This window comes from Lygodium microphyllum, chromosome 2 (genome assembly GCF_053477565.2).
Source record: "Lygodium microphyllum isolate KBCC chromosome 2, Lygodium_microphyllum_v1.1.10, whole genome shotgun sequence".
Lineage (NCBI taxonomy): Eukaryota > Viridiplantae > Streptophyta > Polypodiopsida > Schizaeales > Lygodiaceae > Lygodium > Lygodium microphyllum.
Window position 1 is genome coordinate 174,385,011 of NC_141136.1, and position 8,893 is coordinate 174,393,903.

The 8,893-nt window shown below is 40.0% G+C and overlaps 1 pseudogene; it reads right to left on the reverse strand.

The window, feature by feature from the left end:
- Window positions 1-7,177: 7,177 nt before the first annotated feature.
- On the reverse strand, window positions 7,178-8,079 carry LOC148040634 (ubiquitin carboxyl-terminal hydrolase 23 pseudogene; annotated as a pseudogene).
- Window positions 8,080-8,893: the final 814 nt, after the last annotated feature.

Genomic DNA, 8,893 nt, shown 5'->3' on the forward strand with positions numbered 1-8,893 from the left:
CTAGACCTTTTCTACACTAGAATGGTCTCCAATGTTGACTATGTGTCGGGACCTAAAACGGGCCCGATACTGGCTCTCTAGCTGGATATCTAAGTCACACAAGACAGCCCACACGACCTCGCGGCTAGGAGCATCTAGACACGCTATACTAAACTCTAATATCGATATTACATTTGTAATAGGACATAGTCCAATGTTTGCCTTCCCCTACTCCTTAGAGGAAGATCTTGTTCACATTGGTATAATATACCACATATCACATACATAGGAGGCAACCTCTCGGTTGAAACATTGTGGCTCACCGCACCTCTCTTACATCTCAGGGATTGGCCCCTTGATGCGCTGCTCCAACATAAAGAACAAATGTACAAGCTCCACTCTTGTGGATATTGAACGATCCAGGAGTTGATATTTGCTCACTAGACGTACCCGAAGGAACCGATCGTCTATCCTAGAGCCTAGGAATCCTCACACACTCCAAGTTGGTCATTTATTAGGCAATCAAGTGCTATGCATCCAGGTTTTGTACCATGTGGCATGCAAAATGCAGAAGTGTATGACCATTGTGCGAAACCATTTTATGATTAGAAATCAGCTGTTGGAAACTGCGAGGAAGACGAGAGACGAAAGGAAGACAGAGAAGAAGAGAGACACGAGACATCGGAAGTGGAACCCCAGAAGTGTGTCAATTGAGCACACATGATAGGAATATATAGAGGGGACCAGGGGCGCTATATATAGACAGCACTATATATAGATAGACTATATATAGCTAACACTATATATAGATAGACTATACACAATTCTGGGTTTCCACTTCCGGTGTCTCGTGTCTCTCTTCTTCTCTCTCTTCCTTTCGTCTCTCGTCTTCCTCGTAGTTTCCAACATTGGCTACATGGCATGCAAATACAATTCCTTAATGATTTTTTATCTATGCGTTATTGCTGCGTTGCTAGAGACTGGCAGCGAGTTTCCTCATGCTATTAGTCTCTTTCGACTTAAGTTTTTATCATCCTATATGACGTGCACCAACAAAAGATCAGACTTTACTTCATTTTTAGCACTTAAACACTTCCACAACCCCTCTTTTCCCCCTACCATTTATGTTTTGCATCGTTGCATAGATGTAGGGTTTTGTTTTTTATCATTTTCATTGTATAAAGTAATAAAATGCATTGTAACACAAAGACAAGGGCTGAACTGAGGCTATACCTCATGCTTCAACCTTGCCACACAAGCACACACATTAAATTTTTCCACATTTTCTATCTCAAAAAACCTAAAATTTTCAATTTTTTGCTATTTATCTGCTCAAAGATTATGGAAATTCAGAATTCTCAGTTTCTATTGATCAAAACTACTTAGCTCCACTTTCATACTAAATCTTTTTTAATACGAACTCAAAACACCCAATGAAACCCTAAATTTCATCACTTTGTCATGAAAACCACAATTTGCGGGTTTTGCATGGTATACGGGAGATTTATATGTCATTAAAATTTCTCATTTTCATTATGATTTCAGAGAATATACAGCATGAGAAACCAAGAACAAACATTATCAAGCATTTTTCATTAAAAACGAAGAGAATGCATACCTACACATAAAAACTCGTCAGATTTGGACCGTAAACCGTGCTCATGAGGCTGCTAATGCTTCTCGTTTGCCAGTGATGCACTCCCTTGCTCCTATCTACGACCTCTACAACTCCATTAGCATCATTATATCCAAATTCTTCATCAAGCCCCACCCCCTTTTTTATCTTAAATTCATACGCATGAACAAGCATTAAGAGAAGAGAGGAAAGAGAAGAGAGGAAAGACTAGTTTTCATTCTCTTTGCACATTACATCATTCTTTGATTTGATTTTGACAATTGAGAGAGAAGATCACATGCATCTTGAGGCCCTCACCATATCCTTCATCTTTGTTGAGTGAGAAATGTCAAAATTTCCCCCAAAATTGGATGCACAAAAAAATGCACCCCCTTCATGACGCTTCATTTTTTTGAGATTAGCAAAGCTCATCAAGCTTTAAAGCTTAACTTGAAAGTAAGTAGTTCATGCTTGTGGTTTCACATTGCCGAAAAATGGATATTTTGGTTTTAAGGGGGACAAACCAACTCTGAATTAAAACCCGACTGGACAAGCATCTTCGTGACATCAAACTCCATCATCTTGGTCTTTCTCGTGCATTTTCTAACTCTCCCAAATCTAGTAGCTACTTTATAATGCCAAACCTTGCGGGGATTAAATAGGGGTGAAAGGACCTTTGATCGACAAATCGAGACTTGTGTTGGATTTCTAATGTTGAAATGCATCTAGGAAAGCTCTAGCTCAGCCATCCACCACCATTTGATTTTTCATGAAAATTGGCTCTTTGACCTGTTTCGGCCATATTTCCACTTCAAAATCGACCCGAATCGCTTCCAAATTGGCTCAAAACCGCTCCTAAACTCCAGCTCTCATTGGCAACCATGGAATAGGGAAACTTAGCCTGTCGAATGCCACAAACAAATCTTCACATAAACACAACCAGAAAGAGCATCAAGTTGATACAAAATAGAGGCACAATAAAACACATCACATTGCTCACTCTACTCCTGAAACAAAACCAAGGCATGAAAGCCACCAGGAGTAGGCCTAGCATAATCTGACAAAAAGCCCAAAGCTAGTCACTAACCGATTGCTCCAACATGGCCAAGCTAAAAAGAACTATCAGAGAGGTTATCCTAAGTGGTGGTCTAAACTACCTACCTAACTGAGGGCAACTCAACAAGAAGCTCCTCCTAGGTGAGGATGCCTGTCTTGATCAAGAAAGATTGTCTTTTAGCACATTCTTCTTTTAGGCCTTTATTTTTCCATACTCAAGCGTGTAGAAAGGAGGGAGATTAGCATAGTGACCCAAGGAGAACAAGGCATCAGTCTCAGGTCCTATCTCGGTACCCAAGAACCTAGCATGCCCTTGGAAGAAGACACTTAATCCTTTTCTGACACTCACTTTTATTTTTGCTTCAACCATCTCTTATTTTGATTTTATTCGGCTACATCTCACCTCTAGGAAGACAAGGTATCAACCCCTAGGTCTTATCTCGTCCCCATGAACCTATCAGGCCTTTGCAAGGTGATAAGCACAACTCATAGATATTTCTTTCTCTTTGTTTTCTTATTTTTATAGGGGTTAGAATCCATTTTTACACACCTTTGTATATTTTTATTCTTCATCTATTTAGGGCTTTGCTTCTTTGAATATATTTGTTTGAGTAGGATTTGTTAACTGCCTCACAACTAACAGAAACTCCTAGAATGACCACCTAGCAAGTCAGCAGAATAGGGTCACTAAAACCACCTTCTAAAACAGGTCTCTTAGTGGATGACAATGCCTTTGTAGGAGGCAACAATAACTCAGACCTCCACCTAACCAAAACCTAGAACTTCATGCCTTGATTGTCGGTCCCCAACAAAAAAAAAGAGAGTAACCCCTATATACACATATATCATTATCTGCGTAAGGGAAAAAGACTCGAAAAGGGGACAAAACCACCTAGAATGGCCACGAGAAGCTTTGCCACAGCAAAGACTCCCCTTTAGTGACTTCGTCAACCTGCATGATGCAATCACTAAAATAGAAAACCATTAAACATACCTGCACCAAACATACATATGGCCCTCTTGGCCTAAAGAAATAACATAGTACACTCCTAACAAAAATGGCCCTCATGGCCTAAATATATAAGACATTTAAACTCGACAAAACCGGCCCTCTTGGCCTAATGGAAATCAAGCATTAAAACCCTTAAAAGAAATCAACCCTCTTGGCCTAAGGAAATCAAGTTAACCAGCTCATATATATCCCCCCTTGTAAAATCTTATTAATATATGACAAGATGCTCCATCCCAAGGAGGAATTAGGGCTCTTGCCATAAACTAAGTGCATCAAACTATGACCCATATCTCCTACATAAATAGTAAGAGTTATACGCATAACATGTTATCTAACCAACATATGGGTCCAAGATAACAAAGGCAAGTGGGTCTCAGCCACGCTTTCCATCACCCATACTAACCATTGCTTGCCATATAGGGCATGTTCTGATAAAATCCGCCACAATCGACCGGGTCCTATCTCATCATCAATAGAGATATCCAAACCAGGACCATAGTTAAAGAAAATGTCTTCTTCATAAGCAAAGTTTGCTAATGAGTCCGCAAACTAATTCTAATAACGTGGAACCAACTAAAGAGACAGCCTCTCACACTTGTCTAGCATGGTCATAGTAGTGAGATAATACATAGAGAGAATAGGATTTCAAATTGTGTATGTCCCATTTAGTTGGTTCAATACCAACTGGAAATCCCCCTTTACTAACAAATGACGGATATCCCTTTCTTAGTAATATTTAACCCCATTAAAACTTTGTATTCTGCCATGTTATTGGTAAATCCAACCCCGAGATAAATAGCTAATTTCATCACCACTCTACGTCGGGGGTCTTTAATAACTACCCCTATACTCCCTTTCTTGTTGGGACCCATGGACGCTCCATCAAAGTATATTGTGTACACCCACAATGGGTTCACAGAGCCCGCCATCGTCACCCCTACTAGTAATTATGATAATCAAAATTTAGCATGTTTAGAGAATGTACTGAAGGCTCCATCCCACCTTCTTCATTGAATATAATAGGGATGCTTGTTAGAATTCGTAAGCAGTGATGACAGAAGACTTTGATTTCCCAAAAAAATGATCCATCCTCTTGCTCAATCACTTTATATCCTTTACTCCACTAGATAAGCTACCCCTGATGATATCTCTGCTCCAAGTATGGGTGTTCCAAATAAGGAATCAGCCGCCCCATCAACCTCTTTTGTTTCTTGCAGGTTCCTGATCAACCCAATATTGACCTACAAGGCATTTATTTTGTTAGTGCATTTAGAGATAATAAGGTTAAATCTTATTTTTGAATTCCACTCCCTCAAGATCAACCAATAATATCGTGGACTTAATTTCCCCTATTCTTACAATCTTGTAGGGACCCTCCCATTTGGGCTCAAGTTTTATTAGAAACAGTTCTCTACGTACATCATAATGAAGAACTAACTCCCCCTTCTTAAAGGTATATTTCTTTGCTTTTAAATTGTGCATCTAGTTCATCCGACGCTTAGCCACTTCCTCGTGTAATAGACTTTGAAATTTGAGCTCATCCAAGTGGGCTAAAGTCGTAAATCACTCAAGCAGGGCATCCTCATCACCCAAAGAATGATTGATTGCGAATCTTATGGTCATCAACTTAATCTCTAAGGGCAAAACACACTCCTCCCCATAGTCTGGCTTCAACGGGGTGTGGCCAGTTACTCGTTTAAACATCCTGTTACATGCCCACACCGCCACATACAATTTTTTATCCTAAGGGTTGTCGAAAGCAAAGTCACGACCACAGAGGACTTTGAATAATTTCAGGATAGAAGGATAGAAGGTCAATAGTGGTGGCCTCTACAAAGAATCATATTTATATTTCAACAACTCTTCAAAAGACTGATGAGACAAACAGCTTGTTAGCTTAGCAACTCCCTCTTTTTCATCAGAGAACCTGAACTCTGTTATAACAGCTTATTCTTTTGATTCAGACAGGTAATTATTGTCTATATTCACATCCACAGCCTTTGAGAATCCTGAATCCAATTTAAGACAACAATTTTGTATGCCTCAGTCTTTAGAATAGCTACAGTAGCAATAAAGGACGAGTACGGAAGATCCTCAGAGGTGCATACAAGAGGTTTAGGAAACAGTTTTAGTGCAGATCATAATAATGTCCAGTACTGTAAAGGATTTATATAAAAAACCAATAACATTGGACCAAAATCAAGGATCCCTTTTCTGAATAGCAAACTTCTCAATTTTGCATTATAATAGTTCGAGAGTTCATCATAAAATCATAGTGAAGTTTGTTGGAGCATGGAGAAAGCCACCAGTATGCTGCATCATTACAGAGTACCTTCCTCTTCATCTAAAAAAGGGTCTATTTTCAATATAAACAGCCAACATTTTTCATTTCATTGAAATTGATTTTCAACATGGCTCTTGATATAATTCGTGATATGAGATAACTGGATTTTCAAGGTATACTGCATTAGAATTTGAAGTCACAAATCTGTTCTTGGCAGAGGACCTGACTGTGAAGATCATAGATTTTGAGGTAGCTTGTTTTGAGTCAGAGTGATATTGTTTAAGGAGTGATGATATTGAAATTTCTCGCTGGATGACACTTGAAATGTTTAGTAATAAGCCTTGTTAAAGACTCTTGTAGATCCCTTGTTGCAGACAGCTGATTAGACTTGTGGATAGTCCAGAGTAACAACACAGTTTCTATTTACCCAGATGTGTAACTCTCCTCTCACTGTCTTCCATACTGCCTTCTTCCCATTCTACAACTTTGTAATCCTCAGGAGTCAGAACAATTGTCTTGAGAAGATGACTAAAGGTTCCCCCAAGCCTTGCAAAATCATTTGCATACAGATCCGAAATCAGAAACAACTGTACATTAAAGCTTCTATTGCCTCCTTTAAGCGCTTTAAAAGATCACTTGACGTCTTCTCTGAGCGAATCTGCGATCATCTTCTTCATCGACTGAATTGCCATGATGCATAACAGACTCTCCAGATATTATAGTTGCACCTATGAGCTATTGCCGAAGACTACGAAGCCTATTCTCCAAAAGCTGATTTTCATCCTCGATGTCAATCGTGTTCTTCTGATCGTTCAATTCAGCTTGTATTTCCATAGCTTGTTGGACACCTCACGCTCTTTAATTGCCACTTATAATTCTGCCATACTCCAGGGAAGTTCTGCAGCCTCCTCTTTCGATCAAACTACTACTGCCATTGTGACCTCTGCGCGAGGAAGAAAACACCCTCTGATGCTCCTCTTTACGATGACGGAGAAAAAAAAACTTACATTAGGCATCATTTGTTGATTCTGTCACACTGCTATTTAAAATGAATGAACACGATCCCCATGTATCAGCTTGAAGATACACTCCCAGGTAACAAAGATGATCGGCAATGCTGTTTCCAGAAACAGATCTGCTACAAGTGGGATCTTCCCCAGAGCCTTCACAAAACACGAGTCTGTCAAAATAAGTGGTAACCGGATAGAAAAGCCACCCTTGCCGAATTTTCCTATGCCCCCAAGTTAGCTCTCTCTGAAAATAGCCAACTAATGACTGTGTCACGTAAGTAGAAGAGAATGTAGGCCTTTTGTTCAAGGACAGTTTTCTCACTTACTTGGCTGATCTGGCTATCATCCAGAACATGCCACAAGCCCCTAGCTATTCGGACAAAACAGTAATAGTGTCCAGAGTAGTACCAAACTGAATCTTCTTGTCTATCTTTCCCCTTCCCCCCCCCCACCCGCAACCTCCCAAGCTACCAAAGCTCTTGAGTTGTAAGGTCAGAATATGAGGTGACAAAAACTGTGAACCGCTTCAAAGCTCGGACTTTTGTGTTGCATTTTCCACATTGATACTTGTTGTCTCCATCCAAAATCTCAACAGCTGTGAAATATGCTAAAGCTTTCTGTAGAGATTCTGCTCTGGCAACCTCAAGACTTAAGTCCAAGAAGGGATCATAAGTATTTGAACAATGTGAGCATTAGTACACTTCACCTGGCTTCTAAGACGTCCACCAAACAATTGTTGGATGAGGCTTTCCTGAAAAGTTTTAGAACCACCACCAAGGTTCTTGATAGGGCAGCATTTGTGCAATGCCTCAATCAAATTTCTCATATATTCACGAGCATCCTCTTGACACCACATTCGAAATGACTGTGAAATGCACTGCAGATTCTTGACAAGGTAAGTTGGAGAGAACCTGCTCCCTGAAGCAGCCAATGCCTTCTTTACATGAATTTCTAATGCATACATAGCACAAAATCCTGATGTACTTTTATGTAGACCACTCTGAAGATATGTCACAAGAGGTGCTGTATATGTTAAGCATTGCAGCATAGAGTTGCGAAAGCATGTATTGCCAAAATTTGTCAGACGTGCCCCGATTTTCGGCACACCAGATTTTGCATACATGTCAACCAGAGCATTATTGATTAATTCCTCTTGCTCCAAACCCTCTTCCACATAGAACAAAAGTATAAACACAACAACTAAATATGTACAAAGTATCAAATCCCACACACAACTTTTGGGTGGATTTCACACCTGGAATGCGCAGCAATACGACATCCACCCCCTCTAATCCTGCACATCCTCCGGATGGGCCAACTACCCATGATCGTTATCATCAAGATCCACAAATAGATCAATCTCTTCATTATGCATTTCCGGTATATCAACAAGATTATCTGTCATATCATTTGTCTCTTCCATTGGAGTTTCTTCTCATTGCTCTTCTCTTGAAAATTCTTCCAATGCATAATCTTCATCATCTCTTTTCTTGAAAATCTTGATTCTTTTTCCAGCAATAGCCACTCTAAGCACTGTCCCATCCAATTCTGTCAGCTCATATGTTGCATTATCAAAGACATGTCTGACTATGTACGGCCCAAACCATCTTTTCACCATCTTCTGAAGTGCAGTATGCTGATTTTCAAGGCTGCTATCAAAGACTAATACCCAATCTCCCTCTTCTATTGCTCTAGGCCGCAAGCGATGCCTACTGTCAAACCTATCCTTATTTCTTAGTCTAGCAGCCTTCAACCTGTCAATAGCTAGCTGAATATCCTCTGGTCTTCTCTCCAACTGCCGAATCCGAAGAGCTAAGAGCTCCTCTCTCGTCAAATCCTCTTGCCAAGGTAAAACTGACCAAGTCAAAACACAAGTCTCAGTCGGCATAACTGGTTTCTGACCATACATCAACTCTGCAGGCATATATCCTGTGGTA